Source organism: Ochotona curzoniae, unplaced genomic scaffold (genome assembly GCF_017591425.1).
Source record: "Ochotona curzoniae isolate NIBS_2020 unplaced genomic scaffold, NIBS_Ocur_1.0 contig_908, whole genome shotgun sequence".
Lineage (NCBI taxonomy): Eukaryota > Metazoa > Chordata > Mammalia > Lagomorpha > Ochotonidae > Ochotona > Ochotona curzoniae.
Window position 1 is genome coordinate 17,850,270 of NW_024466607.1, and position 19,036 is coordinate 17,869,305.

The following is a 19,036-nucleotide window of genomic DNA, read 5'->3' on the forward strand; positions in this document are numbered from 1 at the left end:
CCTAATAATTAGTAATGTTGAACATTTTTTTCATATCTTTCAGAGACATGTCTATTTAAGCTCTTTCTAATTCTTTTGATTTTGGTCAGAATTATTTAAGTGACAACATTGGGGGACAGGAGGAGGGACACCAGCCTAGGATTCCACATAAATCCCAGATGCTCATCTTGTTTCACTCCCCAGGACTGGCAGACCAGATGGAACTCAAATTGCCAAGGTTCCACCTGTGCCAACCACACATGCCTCTGGGGCCTATCTGGGCTTTCAGTTTCCTTCTTTGTGGGATGGGAGAGTAATGGGCCAACCTCTCAAGGTGGTTATGAGATGAAATAAGAGGATGCATGCTAAGGGCTGTGCACAGACTGGGATAGAGCCAACGGTCACTACATAGAACACATTTTGGCTTAAAAAGAATTTTAGTGGCCAGCACCATGGCTCTGCAGGCTAATCTTCTACCTGCAGGTGCCAGCATCCCATATGGACACCAGTTCTAGTCCTGGCTTCTCCACTTTCCATCCCTGCTAATGTCCTGGGAAAACAGTGGAGAATGGCTCAAGTCCTTGGGACCCTGCACCCATGTGAGAAGCCTGAAAGGAAGTTCCAGGCTCCTGGCTTTGGATAGGAGCAGCTCTGGCCGTTGCGGGCACTTGGGGAGTGAATCATCGGATGGAAGATCTTCCTCTCTGTATATCTGACTTTGCAATAAAAATAAATAAATCTTTAAAAAAATAATTATTTGAAAACAGAGAGATAAGTGGAGAAAGAGAGTGCTTTCCCTGGGCCATCACCTGCTGCCTCCCAGGGTGCACAGCAGCAGGAAGCTGGAATTAATAGCTGGGTTGGAACTGAAGCTCAGACACTCTGCCATGGAATGTGGGTGTCCCATGCCGCCTGGACACCCACCTTCTCTTGTTCTATTGTGTCAGCAAAAAACTTGAGATGTGATTATCCTCCAAAAGCCCTGCGCTGTCAAAGACAGGTGTTGAGGACCCAGGGGGCAAATCTAAGTCAGATGGAAGATACAGAGGAGGAGGCCAAGGCTGCCTCTGCAGGGAGCAGCTGCCCTGAATTTATGGCTCCCCAGGGAGGATTTCACAAGCAGTGGCCGCTGCCAGATTCCCCAAGGCGACCCTCCTGTCTCTGTGGCTCTCAGGCCTACACCCCACTCATCTCAGCTCTGCCAGCCCATACCCCAGCAGCCAGCAGTCAGTTCACAGATCTGCAGTCCTCATGGCCAGGAGGAAATAGTTTCCAGATAGGGTGAAAATAGCGTATTTTCCAAACACGCTCTATCACGCCTGAGCAAAATAAATAGAACCAAAGGAGAAAGAAAACAGTGAGCAGCCATCAGACAAGGCGAGGCCTGGGCAAATCAGCAGGGACAGGTTACCTGCAGGCCAGGGCGAGGCCATGTGCCAGAAGACACATGGGGATGAGTGTGTGTGTGTGTGTGTGTCCAACTGAGTCGGTGGCTATATGGCTGCACAAGTGAGCCTGCACGCAGGACAGCAAATGGATGCATGGGGGTTTGCATCTGTATGAGGTGGGTAGGCATGACTGAGGCTCAGAGTGTGTATGCAGGTTGATCACATGAACAACGTGCAAATGAAAGTTTGTAAGCATGGTGTGAGTGTGAATGGCTGTGTATCAGTGTACAAATGCTCCTGTGAGTTAGCACAAACATGTGTGTGCCTATGTGAGCACAGACAAGCACACTGAGACACACACAAGCTCATGCCTATTCAGACCCACATTGAATGTGTATGTAGTTACACCTTCACGCACACACATACACTTGCTCATGTAGGTTTACACACACATTGGCTCACACACACTCCACTCACATATGCTTAGACTCACACACTGTGCATAATATGGTTCTGTGCATGCGTGCCCCTAGTCACATGCTAAGGCAGACAGCCCCGAGGGAAGGAGGAAATCTTGGGGCTTAGTCACCAGTGGCTCAGACAAGACAAGATATTTGAAAAAAAGTTGCCTGCTTATGTCATAGGGACTTCTTGCTCCCCACTGGCTGGTGGGGTTTTTTGGAACTGCAGCCCGGCAGGGGTCTCGCAGGGACTTTGAACCTTGAGACCTGATGGGGTCTTGAAGCTCATCTCCCCCAAGACCTTGTCATATAAACAGGGAGACAAAAGGCCTGAGTCATAGAGTAAGATATGGAACCGTGTTCTCTGCCCCACCCAGGCTGCCCCTGTGCCTGGTGCTTGTCACTCACTGGCCAAGATCAGGGGGCCTGGTAGGTGCTGGGCACCAAGCCAGGTTCTCAAACAGAGAGGAAACCCGTCACCAGAAGCATTCCCCCTCCCCATCTCCCAAAAGATGTAATTCAATAACAGAGTTGCTAACTCCAGGACCTAATAAGCACCGTGCGGTCAGGCAGGGTGATTGGATCCCAGGCCACCGGGGCTAGGGGGCCAGGGAGGGCCTCTGTGGGGTGATGACTGAGCCCCAGGTCAGATGCAGAGAGCCAGTGCCACACTGCAGCTGCTGGCCCAGGAACCCTGGAGGTGCAGGTGGATGGCTCAGCCACAGCCATACCCCATCCAATCCTGATGGAAAGTTGTCCTGCCCCTGGCCTGGGGCTACAGGAGTCCAAGCTGGGAAGCAAGTGAGCCTGAGGCTGTAGAGGCCCAGGAATCAGCACTGGAGTCCCTGCAGGCACCTTCAGCGCCTGCTCACAGCCGGAGGCGCCAGTCGTGGCCTCACCGAGACCACAGCAACTGTTACTGTTAAGTAACAGTGACCGCTGACATCCGTTAGGCACTGGCTTGTCTCAGGCCCATGCACTGCACATTTCTTCCCCTTAACATGCCCCAGGAAATGGGCATTGGTGTCACCCCCATTTCACAGATAAGAAATGTGAGGCCATGTTAAAGCCATTCCCACCCAGGCCTTTGTGAGCCCAAAGGTCCCCAAGCCTTAGAGCACCTGCTCCTCCCACCTGCCTGAGCCTCTCTGAGCTGGACTCTCCTGGCCACCTGGGCCCCTTGTGATCAGTGCCCCCCTTCTCTTGGAGCTCCTGCCCAGTCTGTCCCTGCTGAGCCCATGCCTCTATTTGCAAGGCCATCAGCAGCATCACTGTCCCCATGGCACCTGCTAAGCTGCAGGGCTACTGTGCAGTCATGTGTGTCTGCTGTCTTCGTGAGAATCCTTCAAGGTCATGCTCTGTAGCTCATCTTCCAGCTAAGAAGGGAAGGAAGTGGCTTGGTCACCCCACTGCAGGAGGGGACCAGGTAACCCGACCAGGAGCCTCCTCCGGAGAGTCCCAGGGTGCTGGCTTGGAGCTCAGCCTGCTTCATTTAAGCCTAACCCTCAGGAACTTCCTCATGCCACCAGCCTTGACATACTCCCAGTTCTGGTTCATGCCTCAGTGGTGCTCCAAGTGACAGAAAACCGCTGACCTTGGCAATCTCTCTCAAACACTGAGACCCTGACTGTGGAAATGGTGAATGCCAAGGATTTTCCATGTCTGCCAAATCCAGAGCTGGGAGAGAATCTGTGTTAAATAGCACAGCCTCATCTTAGTGTAGGGACACTGACAAGGAACTGGACCCTTTGCCTTGGTTTGCCTGTCCATAAAAGGGGTTCTCTAGGAACATCCCATATCAGAATTCCCAAGTTAGAATCGTGGCTCTACCTCTGATTCCAGCTTCCTGCTGTCATGTTCTTTGGGAGGCAGCAGATGAGGCATCAAGTCCTAGGTTCCCGTGCAAGACCTGGATCGAGGTCTGGGCTTCTGGTTTCAGATAGACCAAACCCTCATGGACATTTAAGCAATGAACCAGCAGATGGAAGATCTCTCTGGGTCTGTCTCTGTCTCTTTCAAATACATGAACATGAATAAATAAATAAAACCCCCTGAGGGCTGGTGCTGCTGTCTGGGTGATACAACAGTGATCTCAGCCCCCCCCGGGTTTCAAGGCAATCCTGGGTCCTTTGTTCTCTCGCTAAGCCCTGGGGATGGGGCGCAGCAGGCACCAGCTCTCATTCTGGGCCCTGGAGAGTCACTGGTGCAGTAGACTAACAGCAGGGGCCCAGGAAGCAGCTGGTGCTCCAGCAGCTGTGCCCTGAGAGCTGCAGGAAGAAAAGAGCATGTCCAGTGGGAGGAAGTTCTTGCTGCCAACAGCCGCTTGAGAGAACCAGTGAGAGAAAATCCACCAGGCTGCTGGCCTCCAGGGGCGGCCCCAGCAAACCACAGCCTCCCTCCTGCTGTCGCCTGGGGCTGGGAGGAGTTTCCTGCTGGTGCTGTTTTCTGGGCTGCTCTTCGGTTCCCTAAAGAACTCCTCCGCAGTTCCCTCTCTTAAACATGGATTCCCTCTGTTCAATTCTCAGCACTGGAAATACCTGCAATGGTTTATTTTTTCCCCTGTTGCAGCCCGAGGTGCAGAGGGATGAGGCTCATTCGGTTGCCTCAGTTCTCTCTCACTCTTTGCTATTCACCTCTCTCTCCCTCGCTATGTGCTGGGCTCTCTGCTAGCCTCTCTGGAGCGCCTTTGTAGAGATCTGGCCAAGAAGGCAGAGAACTTTCTGATTCAACTGTTACTAAAGTGTTGTTAACGGCTGGTTGGATCATCCACAAGTAGCTGGGTCCGTCTGCGGGTGGGGGAGGTCTGAGGCCACAGAGGAGACATAACCACAGCCGGAAACAATGCCTATGGTGCCCCTCTGCTTGTCTCCCTTCCCCTTTGCCCTGGTGTCCAGCCCAAGCCACACCGCACCACAAAGAAGCCTTCGAATAAGGTGGGGGTGGGGGACAGGGAGCCAACAAGCCCAGGAGGGGCACTTGCCCTTCCTGTGTCCTGGTGGCTTGCTCTGGAGGGTCCCTGGAGACCATTGCTATCCACAGTTCGTGGATCTGGAGCTCTTTGGGGAAGGATGTGATGTCCTATTGTGGTCCAAGCTCAGCTCTGGATCCCTGCTCCTCTGGTCTTGGAGGGGCTTGGAAGAAGTGGGCTCCTCGCCCATCCAAGTCCAGGCCGCAGCCCTCTCGAAGCCCCTGCGGCACCTGCTGCAAATCTCTTCCCACAGCCTGCTTCTCTCCCCCTGGGTTGCTGGCTCTGCCTTGGAATGGGAAGAGCCCAGAAGAAGAGCTCAAAGCTTGCCCAGCAACTTGGCCTGCCTGCCAGAGCCCTCCTCCTGGCCCAGTTAGGAGCTTGGCCGCTAATGCCCCAGGACTCCTCCCCCCAGGGGTGAGCTGCAGGGCACAAGATTTACCTGCCAGGAGCCTGGAGGTAAGAAAGTAAACACCATAAATCATCAGGAAGCCCTTGTAAATATTTTATGGCTGGGACGGTAAATAATGCAGCTCCCCGGCCACACCCAACCCAATTCAACTGCCCCACATTCAGTAGATCCGGGCCCTTGGTCTGGTTCTTTCTCCTGCCTAGTTCCTTAAACACACCCGTGGTCTAGTGCTAGGCACTTTCATCTGTAAGATCTTCACTGCCTATCCTCTGCTCAGGCCTGGAGTGTCTTTCCTGTACTTCTTCCATCAGGTGTCACCTCCTCCAGGAAGCCTTCTTTGATTGCCTGGTAGAAGGGGGAGGGGGAAGTGAGTTCAGGCTCCAGTGGTCCCCTGGGCTTCCCCATGCTGGGTCCTGCTCACCCTATGTGGTCATTTCCTAACCCTTACAATGGTGGGTATTGACTTGTCTGCTCCCCTCTATCAATTCCAAAAACAGAATCCTGTTCTTGGAGCTGGGGCAGAGCTTGGCAGACAGCAGGTGTTAGCTGTTAACATGCATTCCCCAGGCAAGTCCACCAGGCAAGGTTTCCTGCATGTATCATTTCCATCATTCCTATTTTACAGACAAGAAAACTGAGGCCTGAGGGGCAGTGTTGGCAATGACTTCAGCCTGTCCAGGCCCAGCACAGTAGCCTAGCGGCTAAGGTTCTCACCTTGCATGTGCCAGGATCCCCACCCATATGGCTGCAGGTTCTAGTCCTGGTGGCTCTGCTTCCCATCCAGTTCCCTACTTGTGGCCTGGGAAAACAGTCAAGGACAACCCAAAGGCTTGGGATCCTGCACCCATGTGGGAAATCCGGAAGAGGCTCCTGACTCCTGGCTTCAGATTGCCACAGCTCCGGCCATTACTGCCACTTAGGGAGTGAATTAGCAGATTAAAAATCTTCCTCTCTGTCTCTCCTCCTCTCTGTATATCTGACTTTCCAATACAAATTTTTTAAAAAATTAAAAATTGGGCCCGGCGCGGTGGCGCAAGTGGTTAAAGGTCCTCGCCTCGCACGCCCGGGATCCCATATGGGCGCCGGTTCTAATCCCGGCAGCCCCGCTTCCCTTCCAGCTCCCTGCCTGTGGCCTGGGAAAGCAGTCGAGGACAGCCCAAAGCTTTGGGAACCTGCACCCGCGTGGGAGACCCAGAAGAGGCTCCTGGCTTCGGATCGGCATAGTATCGGCCCGTTGCGCTCACTTGGGGAGTGAATCATCGGACGGAAGATCTTCCTCTCTGTCTCTCCTCTCTGTATATCCGCCTTTCCAATGAAAAAAAATAATAAAAATAAATCTTAAAAAAAAAAAAATTAAAAATTAAAAAAAAAAAATTTCACGCCTCAAGCGGCCTCAATGGCGAGAACGGTGCCAATCCAAAGCCAGGAGCCAAGGGCCTCTTCCAGGTCTTCCACATGGGTGCAGGATCCCAAGCCTTTGGGCTGTCCTTGACTGCTTTCCCAGGCCACAAGTAGGGAACTGGATGGGAAGTAAGGCTGCCAGGATTAGAACTGGCATCCATATGGGATCCCGGTGCATTTAATGTGAGGACTTTAGCCACTAGGCCACCATGCTGGACCCAATAAAAATAAATCTTAAAAACAAATGCTGAAAGAGTTACAGAAAGAGAGTAAGACAGATAAAGGAGCTCTTTCAACCTCTGATTGACTCCCCAAATGGCCGCAACGCCCAGCACTGGGCCATGTTGAAGCCAGGAACCGAGAGCTCCTTTTAGATCTCCTATGTTGGTGACAGAGGCCCGAGCACTTGGGCCATCTCTACTGCTTTTCCCAGGCATATTAGCAGAGAGCTAGATTGGAAGTAGAGCAGCCAGGGCACCAACTAGTACTTATATGGGATGCTGGCATAGCAAGCAGCTTCATTCTTTATGCCAGCCACAATTCCAATCCTAGCTAATGCTTTCTCAATAACCCCTTTTGGGAAGCTGCCTCTCCTACACGCCCCTTCCCCCTCTGCCCCCGACTAGCCCACCCTGCATTCCCAGATCTCTAACTCCTTGAGTGAGTGGCCCTCGGTGTTCAGGAAACCTTGCACCCCTCCGCTCAACCCCAATGCCCAGTGAGTGCCAATTCATACATTTGACTGACTAGATAAAGGAGGCTGGGCTGGGGGACTTGGGATTCCCAGCCTTGCAGAGCAGCCTCTAGATATGTGTCAGGGGAGAATCTTGGGCCCCTGCTGAAGTGTGATACCTCTGTCCAGCTGCCCTCCTTGTCCCCTCCATGTCCCCAGGAAGGCCAACACAGCCTCACAGGAACCTGAGCCCAGGTCGGGGGCAGGGAAGCGGACAGAGACAGACGATCCTGTCTGCCTGCGTCCTATCCTACGTCAGGTACCCAAAACAAGGACAAAGAAATGAGGGCACAGGCAGTGCACAGGATGGGGTGGTGCAGGGCACAGGACAAGGACATTTTTTGCATAGGGATCCAGGCCTGACCCTTGACCTCCATCCTAGCAGGAAGGGGGATACGGCAGAAGGGAGGTTTGTAAAGGATGGATATGTTAATCCCAGCCATCAGCTTCTAGGAGCTGTGTGGGAAAGGATTCTGAGCTGTGTTCTTACATAACTAGTACTGTCCCCTCTAAACACAGAGGTTGGCACCGCAGCCCACCTGGGCCGCTACCAACCCCTCCTTCCACCTGTTCTCAATAAAGATTTGGGGTCTGTTGCCTACTACTCACAAGCCAGTGTGATGTCACTTGGCATTACCATGTGCTATAGGGCTTAGAAATATGAACATGGGCTCCTGCCCCACCAGGATCCCATCAGCAAGGGTAGAAAGGCAGTTGGGCTGGGGATGGTACTGGAGGGAGAAGATGAGAGAATGACTCAAGTGAGAAGTCAGATGCCCATAAGAACTTCCTGGCACTGTGGACCGAGACCTTGAACCCAGGATAAGGGCAGTCACAGCCTGGTCCTCACTAATCACCAGGGACCACAAGTTTTCCAAGTCAAATTCCAGAGATAAATCTTGGCCAAGGCCCAGGCAGTGTGTCCTTGTGCTGCAGGGGGAGGAGCTTGTGCCGGCTATGGCCAAAACTCACGCATTCCCCGCTGGGGCCCAGGGTAGGGCAGAGGACAGAAGGGGGGTGCTGAGTGGAGACTCACGCAGGGCCCACAGTGGGAAAGAGGTGCCTTCTGGGCAGGCTCCTTGGCAGTTGGCACTGCCTGGTCCTTGTCCATCTCCCTCTCCTACCCCACCCCACAGGAGGCCACACTGCAGGTGTGTCTGGGGCTTCCTGGAGTTGGGGGAGAAAGTGCACATCCAGTCTCTCTCCAGTCAGCAGCCAGTGCCTCCATGCGCTTGTCTTGTTCCACCCACGCCAGCAACCAAGCCGATTCACTCTTGTTCCTGTGGCTTTAGGGACAAAGTCTGGCCAAGTGCTTGTGAATTCCAGCCTGGACTCTGGAGCAGACTGAACTTGGCCACTTTAAGACAACTGACTACTGATGTGTGTGTGTGATTTAGCCTCTCTGGGCCTCAGTTTCCCCTCCTCTAAAATGGAGTTAATGATGGTACTCCCTCTCCTCCCAGCGCTGTGAGAAACTTGCAATGCTACAGCCTAGGTGGGAAGGAGCACTTGACAGCTGGGTGACTGACTGCTCCCATTCTGCAGAGTTCCAGGGGGACCCCTGTGAAAACTTAAGAGCTATGGGGCCTGGGGACTTTGGATGCTGTGAACTCAGAGGCCTGGGGCAGAACCAGAAGGGCAGGGCTTGTCTCCGTGCAGTCCTGTGATCCTGGGACTGCTGCTGAGCTAGGTCAAGTTGCAGGCTGAGCTGGCCATTCTCGGCCACCAGAGTTACCTTTTAGCAGAGCCCTAGCCCCGGGTAGGGTTGGCCATTTTCAGGTTTTATTTTGATCCTCAGATGGTGCCTGGTGCCTGAGCAGCCTGACACCAGCCTTCTACTGCCAGACAGGAGCAAAACTGAGTCCTCTGGAGAGGAGAGCCTTCCAAACAGGCTGATCTCTGAATTCAGGGATCAGAGTTCAAGGCTGGGAGAGAAAGCTCTCCTTCTTCTCCTCCCCTCTGCCATCTGGGTCTTGGGCTGATGTAGAAAGAGGCTGGTACAACTTCCACTGGGGTGGTATGCAGAGAGGGGGCCTCCAGGGCAGCTCTGGAACCTGCATCATATTTGCCAGTACACACCTGACCCTACTCTTGCCTCTCCACTCAGCTACCCCATCCCAGGCCTTGCACACACAAGCAGGCACACATCTGTGCATTTTGCCACTGTTGCCCCTCAGCCACAGCCAGAGCTGGTGCCTTCCTCCCACTCCCACTCCCTGCCCAAAGCCCCTGTTCTGCTGCAGCAAGAAAGGTGGAGTCCCTAGGAGTCAGGCCCCAGGCAAGGTAGCATCCCTGGATGTATGGCTGGGTACTTAATAGTCACTCCCAGGCATCAGTACAGGCTGGACTGTGAAGGTACTTAACCATGGTGACTGCTCCCTGCGCTCTGGTGCATACCAGAGCAGGGCTGCCAGATGAGTGGATCCTGGACTGGATGCCAGGTCCTTCTAGTTTGACTGCTGACCTCCCCAGGCCTTGCTGAACAGAGACCCCCATGGCTGGGGAAGCCAGCAAACACGTTAGCCAATCTCTGGGCACAGACATGCCACCATGCAAAGCTGGTGTGTCCTGAACATCCACTGCCTGCTCCACTCTCACAGGCAGGGACCCAGTGTGTGGTGACTGTGAAGTGCGATCAGGAGAAGGATGGTACTCCAGAGTTGGCCCTGTAGCTAAGGAAGAGTGGACTTCAGACCCAGGGCTCCACTCTCACACTATAGGAACCCAGAGGCTGCTGGGCACAGAGTCTAGAATTGACAGCAGATGGCTCTTCAAGCCCTGTACACCCACAAGTCTACAGCTGCGTCTCGGCAGCCTTTCATTGAGGGCTGGGCTGCCTGAGCACACAGAGCGAAGGTCAGAGGCAGGGCCTGGCAGAGAAGTCTCCCTGGACTCTTACTCACGTGAGCCCTTTCTTGTGTGCAATGTCTGTGTTTCTGCAGTGGGCTGCAGTGAGCCACAGCCCCCTCCTGCGGAGAGACAAGCTAACAGGAAGAGGTGTGAGACTGTGGGTGTCCACTCTTGCATTGGGAACAGGCTTCACCTGGACTCTGGACCTTACCCTTTCAGTTTTGTGAGACCCAGGAAGCAAAATATGAAGACTGAGGTTCGTGTCCTCCTGAGTCACTCCGGCAGAAGATGCATAATGCTCTCTCTTTCTCCTGGTCCTCTGCCTCTGGACCTCTGTGCTTACTGTTCCTTCTGTTTCCTCTGCCCAAATTTCCCTTCTTCCCTTATCTTTCTTCCAGCTTCTATCTGGAAAACCCCTTTGCATTGGCATCACTTCCCGTTATGCTGAGCTCAGGCCCAGGTCTATGGGTGCCATCTATGGCCACCAAGAGTGTGGCCCTGAGGTCCCTGCCAGCAATAACTACTCGGGGGCTGGTGTCCCCATCCACAAGAATCAGCCTCACACGCAGGCTCGCCACCTTCCCGTGTTGGTCTGGAGCGCCTCCTCTGCCTTTGCACCTGCCAGCACTTCCTGGCCTGAGGCCCAGGGCACCCCTGTGATGGAGTCTCTCCTGTTACATCAGCCCCTGGCACAGGCCTGAGCACGCAGTGGGCACTCACCCAGTGATCGCAGGATACAAATGCAATGAATTCAGCTCTGGTCTTGGCTTCACTGGGGTCTGTGCTGGCAAGTCACTCTACTATCTCTTGGAACTTTAGTCCCCCTAGGTATACAGTTACACAGGGGAGAGTTAGAGTGGAGGTGAGGCATGCACAGGGTCTGGTGGAGGATGGGTGTGGATAGCTGGGAGAGTGTAGGAATCAGGTCCTGCTGCTTCTGCCTGCCCTACTCCCCTCTTGACCCCTGCACCAGAAACTTCCTTCAAGCACCACGAAGAGGAAGTCTTTTCATTGCTCACACCCAGGACATAGCACGAATTCTGGTCTATCCCGTAGATGAAGAGCATGAATACAACCAGTCCTTGCTCAAGACCATGCAGGTGGTTGTTGCAAGGAATGAAAGCCCAGGTTTGTCCACCTGCTCCTTCCTTAGACAGAGGATGCATGCAATGCAGTGGGGCGGGGTGGCAAAACAATGTCAAAGGCAGCTAGGACAGAGGGAAACTGGACTTTGGCCTGTATCAGAGGAGGGGACTCTAACAGCGGGGAGGTCAGGCACCTGTTTTCCTTTGCCTTCTCAGGGCCTGGGGACTGGCCTCCAGGGCCCCCTCTTCCTTTTTTGGATACCAGCAGGGTTCCCAGGCTGCAGGGCAGTCCAGCTCCTTGGGCCCTCTAAGCCTGGGCCACAGGAGTTGTTAGCAAGAGCACTACCCAGAACTGCCTGTCCTTACAGGTTGCAGGGCAGAGTGTGGGGCAAGTTCTGGAGTCCCCTGGGGCCACAGGGGCAGGTCTTCTCACAAGGAGCTCAGCCACTCTGCTGTGTGCCCTGGGGCCAGTTGCCTTCCCTCTCTGGCTTCAACTCTCTTATTAGTGGATGGGGCTATCCAGCAGCGGCCTGGGGAGGGGCTAGCCTGGTGCCTGGCTCAAGGAGCCCTTGGCAGGTGCCTGACTCTGTTTCAGGTTGGGATATTCCGGGACCTGAAGCTCTCCAAATAAAACCCCAGCTTTATGCTTCTACCTTGATAGGCGAGGCATGGTGTACCAAGCCAAGGGGCCCGCACGGACCAAGGCCTGGAGGTGAGAGACAGCAGGATACTCTCTAGCAGAAACCAAAACACGTTCTCTTCCTGAAGCCTCAACACTGGGAGGGGGAGGGGAGGCAGGGGCTATGTCCCACTGGGCCAGTGGTCTGTGTTCTGGGAGATCTGGGTCTGCTCCAGGGCCTGGGAGTGGGTGGTCCTTCACACTTTCTGGGAGTTACAGAGGCTGCGAGGAGGAAGAGCTGAGGGCGAGGTGGGAGGTAGCATCCTGTGCACAGGACATTGCAGATGGCACTGCCCCCACCCCCAGTAGCCAGGATGTTGGAAGTAGGGGACAATGGAGGAAACGGAAAGGTCAGAGAGGGAGACTGAGGCAACGAGGGGCTGAGGCTTGAGCAAGCTTCTCCAGTGACGTGTGGCCTAGCTGGGGTGGGAGATGGTTGCAGAGCCGGGGCAAGGGCAGAAAGCTGCCCAGTGCGGGTCCACGGGAACCAGCTGAGTGGCTAGCCCTCGTCCTCTTGCCCGTTGCAACCAGCCTCTGTCTGAGGGGAGATATTCATGTCTCCTTCCTTGTACCACGAGGCCACGCACCTTCACCTGGCATCCCCTACTATGGCTGGTTCTTGGCTATATTGCCCACCCCGTCAAGAGTCTGGTGCGGGGCGGGGGGGGTGGGGGGGGGCTTTTCTCTGGATTCAGAGGCTGGCTGAGTGTGGGTGATAAGGAAGGAAAGAGCTTGAAGAACAGGAAAGAAAGCTGAGTGTCTCAGTTGTCTGCTTCCTTCCAAACACCTCCCTCCCTCACACACACACACACACACACACACACAGGAGCACCAAGTCTGATCCACCAGGACCTCCCCTTCAGCCCCTGGAATCTGCACTCACACCCACTGTCCCCTCCCGCCAGGTCCCCTTTCAGCCTTCAAAGAAGTCCCCTGCAGCCTGAACACACAGGGTCACCCTCCCTCTCCAGTGGACACTCCTGCAGTACAGAGGAGTAAGGGTGAGAGAGGAGTTAGAGTGGGTAGTAGGCAGTTAGGGTATTCTGGGTCCCCGAGTAAAAGAGAATTTCCCCACCATGTCTTGGATTCATCAGAGTACGTCTCTTCCAAGGGACAGGGGTGCTATTAGCATATCAATTCCCCACCTGAAGTATGGCCACTACCTCTGGCCATTGTGGGAGGGCCTCAGGCTGATTTCTTTATCATTGAAAGGAGAGCAGGAAGAAGTAATACACATCTGCCTAAGGCCTGGAATGTCCTATGTGTGGCACCTCTGTGGCCTTTTGTCCCAAGGCCAGGTACCATGGAAACCAGGAATTTTCTTTGTTCATGGAGAAACATCTTTGAGGGAAACCTTTAAAAGGTGCATTCCCCACCATTGATACGGGTTCTTTTCTTCCTGCCACTATGGCAGAGCATTGGGGTCCTTTTCCTCCTGCCACTATGGCAGGGGGTGAGGGTCTTTTCTATCTCAAAACCCCCTCCCGTTGCTAGGACGGGAGTCTTCTCTTCTCAGCCTTTCTAATAAATCTTGCTTTAAAACTAAACTGTGTCCGCATGAAAATTCTTCTTTCCTGCGAGACAAGAATTTGAGGTTGCTGCCATACTCGGAGTCAAAAATCCTGCAACAAGGGCAGACATCAGCATGAACTTCCCAGGCATCCCGGCTGGGAACCTGACAGCAAGTTGAGAGTCTAGCTCATGTCCTTCATGAGGCTCCCAAGCAGGGTCCAGTTCTCCTCCACAGTTGGAGACCCCTGTGGTCCTGGACCTGGCACCACAAGTCCCAACCTCAGCCCCAGGGCCCACTCAGGGGAAGACAGACATAGTTAAATGTCAAAGCTGGGCCCGGCTTGGTGGTCTAGTGGCTAAAGTCCTTGCCTTGAATGCGCCGAAATCCCCTATGGGTGCCGGTTCTAATCCCAGCAGCTCCCCATCCAGTTCCCTGCTTTTGGCCTGGGAAAGCAGTTGAGGACGGCCCAAAGCCTTGGGACCCTGCACCCACATGGGAGACCTGGAGGAAGTTTCTGGCTTCAGATCAGCGCAGCACCGGCCATTGCAGCCACTTGGGGAGTGAATCATCGGATGGAAGATCTTCCTCTCTGTCTCTCCTCCTCTCTGTATATCTGACTTTGTAATAAAAATAAATAAATCTTAAAAAAAAAAAAATGTCAGAGCTAGCCCAAGTGTCACTTCCAGTTGGCTAGAAGGGAAGGGTAAAGAGCTCCAGTGAGCTTTAGCCCACCTAAAGGCTTCTCCAAGTTCTTGATCCAAATTCCATTCCTTATTCAGAAATTGCACCCAGCACTGCCCTGGCATAACTGCCCAGTCCCCTCAGGCCCTGAGGGTTTGGTTTGGGAACTGGCTGTGTTCCTGGCCCCATGGGCTCATCATTCCTCTAGCCCAGGCCTGCCCAGCCGCCTGGCTGCCTGCCTAGCAGCTGTGGCCACAGCCTGTGGCATGCGGGCGGCAGGTGGACAGTGCAGCGCAGCCCTCTGAGGAGACGCCCCTGCCTAGTGCGGGCTGCTGGGCACTGGGGGATGAGACTCATCTCTGCTGGGGAGCTCCTGGCCCTGGGGAGATATGACCAGAGCTTCCAGTGGTGGACACAGGGCTTTCCAGGTCTGACAGAGCAGCCCTGAGGGGTGCAGATCTGACAGATGAGGAAACCGAGGCTGACAGGATGCTGGTACAAGTGTATGTGAGGGGAGGAGTTCCCTAAGGAAAGCTGCCTCTGGCTGGGCAGGCAGGTGCCTTGCTTAAGTGTTGCTGGTCCAACTGGCCCAACCGCTTCCCCAGCATTGCCCACTGCCCCAGCTCACAGCTCTGCCCAGAACTGTTGGCAAACCCTGGGTGAAGTCTGGGTCAGGGGCCCAGGCTTCGTCTCTGCCCCGGTGCTGGGATTAGGGGGCTGGGCACGCCTCTGTGGACTACACAGACACCTCCATCAGGAGGCCCTCTCTGACGGTGCCTCAGAACAGTTTCCACCACGCGCTGACAGCGTGGGGTGGGGTGGGGGCCTAGCGGTTGTCTTGAATGGAAGTGGATTGCTTTCCACCGTCCTGTTCCAGCGTTCCGTGACTCTCCCTCCTCATCCGTGGCACCTCAGCCGTAGTCCTCACAGTCTTCTCAGAGACTTTCAAACAGGAGCCAAGCAGCACGACCCTCAGACCTTCACTACCAAAGACCTCGGGGTTGCCATCCAGGAAGTGGGCGTGCCAGGTCTTCCTGACTTTCGGACCCACTGGGAGAAGACGCCTCCGCGCGGCGGGGAAACGGGGAACCCGCCGGCCGCCAGGTGGCTGCGGGACCGGGAATAGAGCCTCGGCTTTTATAGCCGAGCTTGCGTCACGGGCCTGGACGGGCTCCGCCTCCGGCTCGCCCCGGCCTCCTGGGGGCCGAGCCCCGGGTGGCGTGGGTCCCAGGGCTGGGCTGGGCTGGGCCCGCAGGGGCGCGGCTGAGCGAACGGGTGTGGATGGGTGCAAGTGCACCACTCCTCCTCTCCCTCCCCTGCCTGAAAGGGCCGCCTTGAAATTCCAAGCATCTCCCGCATTTTGTTCTTCCACAGCCAAGGTAGGCTCGCTGAGCGGGCCTCTGAAGAGGGAAACCGAGGCAGCAGCTGCGAGGAGTTGAGAGCGGGCTAGTGAGACCCAGCTTCTCCATTCTCCGTGGGTGGGTGCCTGTGTCCAACTAGGGTGAAGCAGGGCGGATCAGTGCTGCGTGGGGGGGGGATGGGGCTCCCCAGGTCTCTGTGGGAGGGGGCAGCCATTTATACCAACACCGCCATATCCCATACCCCTCCACCCTCTTTTTGGAGCCCAGAGACATGGCCTCCTGAACTGGCAAGGGCTGGCCTTCCTTCCTCTTTCTGTCCCCAAGTCTAGCTCAAATCTCAATCAGCTTTGTGGAGGAAGGGACTTGGAGAAGACTGGTCCAGTAACACCAGTGGGGCTTGAATTTGGCTCTGGGACCTCAGGACCCTTGACCTCTTGCATCCTCCCTACCCACTCAGCAGGTGCCCACTGTCACCACAACCATTCCTAGGTGAGGGCATGGAGTCCAGATGTGGACCTGGCTCCTTCAGTCTCCTGGCCTGGCACTTCCCTGCTGCCCCTGAGCTGGCCCCTGTATCTCAGACTGAAATCCTTGTCAAGGACAGTCTTGGAGACCTGGGTATGTCCTACGACCCCTTCCCACCGCCCCCAACATGATCCTCTGGGGCGATGCTGTCCTCAATAGCTGTCCAGGTACATCACCCCCTGTGCTGACCTGTGCAATGTGTTCCTGAGCCACGAGCCCACTGTGACTTGGCCAGGCCAATGTTCTCTCGGATGACAGTCCTGGCAGCCAAAGCTTCAGCAATGAGGAGGACGGCAAGAGTGGCAGAAGCAGAACACAGGGCAGAAAATCCAAGACCAGGACCTTCTTGGCAGGGATTGAGGGCAGGACCCCATCCTACCTTCGGCTGGGTGGTCTCCAGGGACACAGAGTGGGGCAGGTCCTTTTCCAGGGTTGCTTGGCTGAGTCCTGGACTTCCCACCTGAGGGTCCGCTATGAGGTCCCGACCTTAGGACCAGACTTGCTCTTCTGTGACCCAACATTGGGCTGCGCACTACCCAGGGCCTGCCTGGACTCTTTCCATGGCTGTAAACCTGGGAAGAGGCGAAAAGGAAAGTGTCACTCCTGGGCAGCTGCCGCGAGCCCAGCCCTGCTTAGAGATTCATACTCGTGTCATAAGAGGCCATCGTGGGTTCTTTCAGGCCTTGGCCCAAGGACTATGCCTGGACTGCTGGCTAGCGTGGGCCGAGGCCTCTCCTGCTGGCCACTCCAGCTGAGGCTTCATGCGTCTCATCTCACTAACTCTTAGTCCCTGCTATCAGTCTGTCATCCAGGTGAGAGCTGTGGTCGCCTGCTCAGAGTCACACTGTTAGCATTGTGTCACAGCTGAGGTTGGCTCTCTGGGCCCTTCTGAAGTTGGTGCCAGCAGGTTATGGGGACCTAACCATATCCTGGCCCACCCAAGAGCAGCCCCGGGAAGCAAGGTAGCTCCAGCTAAGCTTAGCCTGGTCACCCAGAACTCCACACATCTGTCCTCCCTGGGAACCTGCCTCTAGAGGGACGTGCACTGGTATTGCTCCTCTGCCCTTGCCACAGCATGGCCAGCCCAGGTTTGACCTTCTTGCCCCTCTGTGAGTACCCTGCTCTTCCTCTTAGTGGCTTCAGAGGAAAAGACTGGCTGAGACCCTTGTATGCATGCAATGTGTGTGAACCTGAGAATCATAAAAACGCTTTCTGGAGTCTAATCTGAATCTTTCTTATTCCTGCAACTCTAGTTCTCTCTAAAGGGGTAATTCTTGACAGCAGGAAATGCTGGCTCCCACGAGGCATTGGCAATGACACTGACAACTTGTCAATGTCTGACAAGTTACAAAGGACACCACTCACTGGTACCTGGAGTGTTGCCAGACTTTCTCTGGTGCAGAGAACAACACCCACATCAAGGAGCCACCTGGCCCTGAGGTAAGAGAACCCCTAGCTAAGCGAGTGGACTGTGGAGCCAGCTGATTGCTGTCTGAGGCCGACCTCTGGCGTTTGCTGGCTGTGTACTGTCAGGCTGGCAGCCCCACCTCTCTCTGAGCCTCATTCTGAGCATCCCCCAAACTGGCACCTACAGCTGCCCCCACCCCTAGGAGTTTTGAGGCCTGCTCAGACTGACTGCCTGTGCCCAACACCCAGCCTGACCCATCAGTGGGAGTCATTATTCTTCATTTCCTTTTTCCCTGGAGAGCCACAGGGTGTGGGAACGTGGGTCTGGGCCGGTGCCTGGGCCTGGAGCTCCTGAGGGTCAGTCCTTGCCCCACAATCACTGGCACAGGGTAAGCCTATTGTTGATGTTGAGGGAGTGGCTCATGTTGGCCATTGTGGACCTGCAGGAGAATCTGGGAAAGAAATCTGATCCCAGGTGGGCAAAGGTTACTAGCTCACCTAGTGTACCTTTTCTTTGGGCCCAGCCCCAGGGAAGTCAGGGTAGGGGAGGTGAGGCAGGAGGGGTGGGATAGGACCAGGACACAGCACGGGACAGTGGACAGGAGCCCTCAGCTCAGAGGAGTACCAGAGATTGTTTGTGGACAAGCAGGGAACAACACAGCTAGAGGTATGAACTGGCTGTGCAATGGGACCAAGCATCTGACCTAGGGAGCAGCCTGCTCATGAGGGGAGCAGTGTGGCTAGATGGTCCAGCTTGGTGGGAAAAGCCCACCTCAGTGGGCTTGGGGGGCAGTCCATGGGGCTGGGCCTCTAGACATTGACCGTTTTCAAACTGGTTAGCAGGGTCTCCCTTCTCTGTGGTCGGAGGCGTCATGAGTGGGGTTTCAACAGAATTTTCTGTTCCATGTCTCTGCCGTGCTGTCTGTCTGGGAAATCTCACTGGGCAACTGGCTCCTCCTAACCCTGCAACCCACCAGGTCTGGCCTCTTCTATCCCACTCTCCTCCCCAGTCTTCAGCTTCCCCGTTTCTGGTCTCCCTGTTGTCGCTCCCTCTGCCCATCCAACCCCACAGGAGACCACTTGAGCTTGTCATCAGCACCTTTGCACTGTTCCTTGAGAAGACCCAAGTCCTTGGCATTGGCCCATCCTTTGCCTCCCCACAGAGACCAGGAACCTGGAACCCTCCTTCTTGCCTTCTGGGAAGTGACATTTCTGAGCCAGGGCCGCCAAGGACCCCAGTTGGCCTCGAAGCTTTGGGCTCAGAGGATACCTGTTGAGTGTATGAGCCAAGGAAAGAATGAGCTTTAACACACAACCCCAGCACCTCGTGTGAAAAGGAAGCTGTGGAAACTTTGGAAGAGTGGGAGACCCAAGTGGGGTGGGGTGGGGGAGCAGCTGCTAGGATCTCCTGACAGGCAGGGCAGGGCAGAGACTCACCCTGGAGTCCTCCCAGCTCCGTCTTTAGGGCTGGGCTGGGATGGCAGGCCTGGCGACATGTCCTTGTTGCAGCCAGCAGGAAGGGAAGGAGTCGAGCCAGGCCAGGCGGGCCAGCTGGCCAGTGGGGAGTCCCGAGTGTGGGCGTGTGGAACTGGGGAA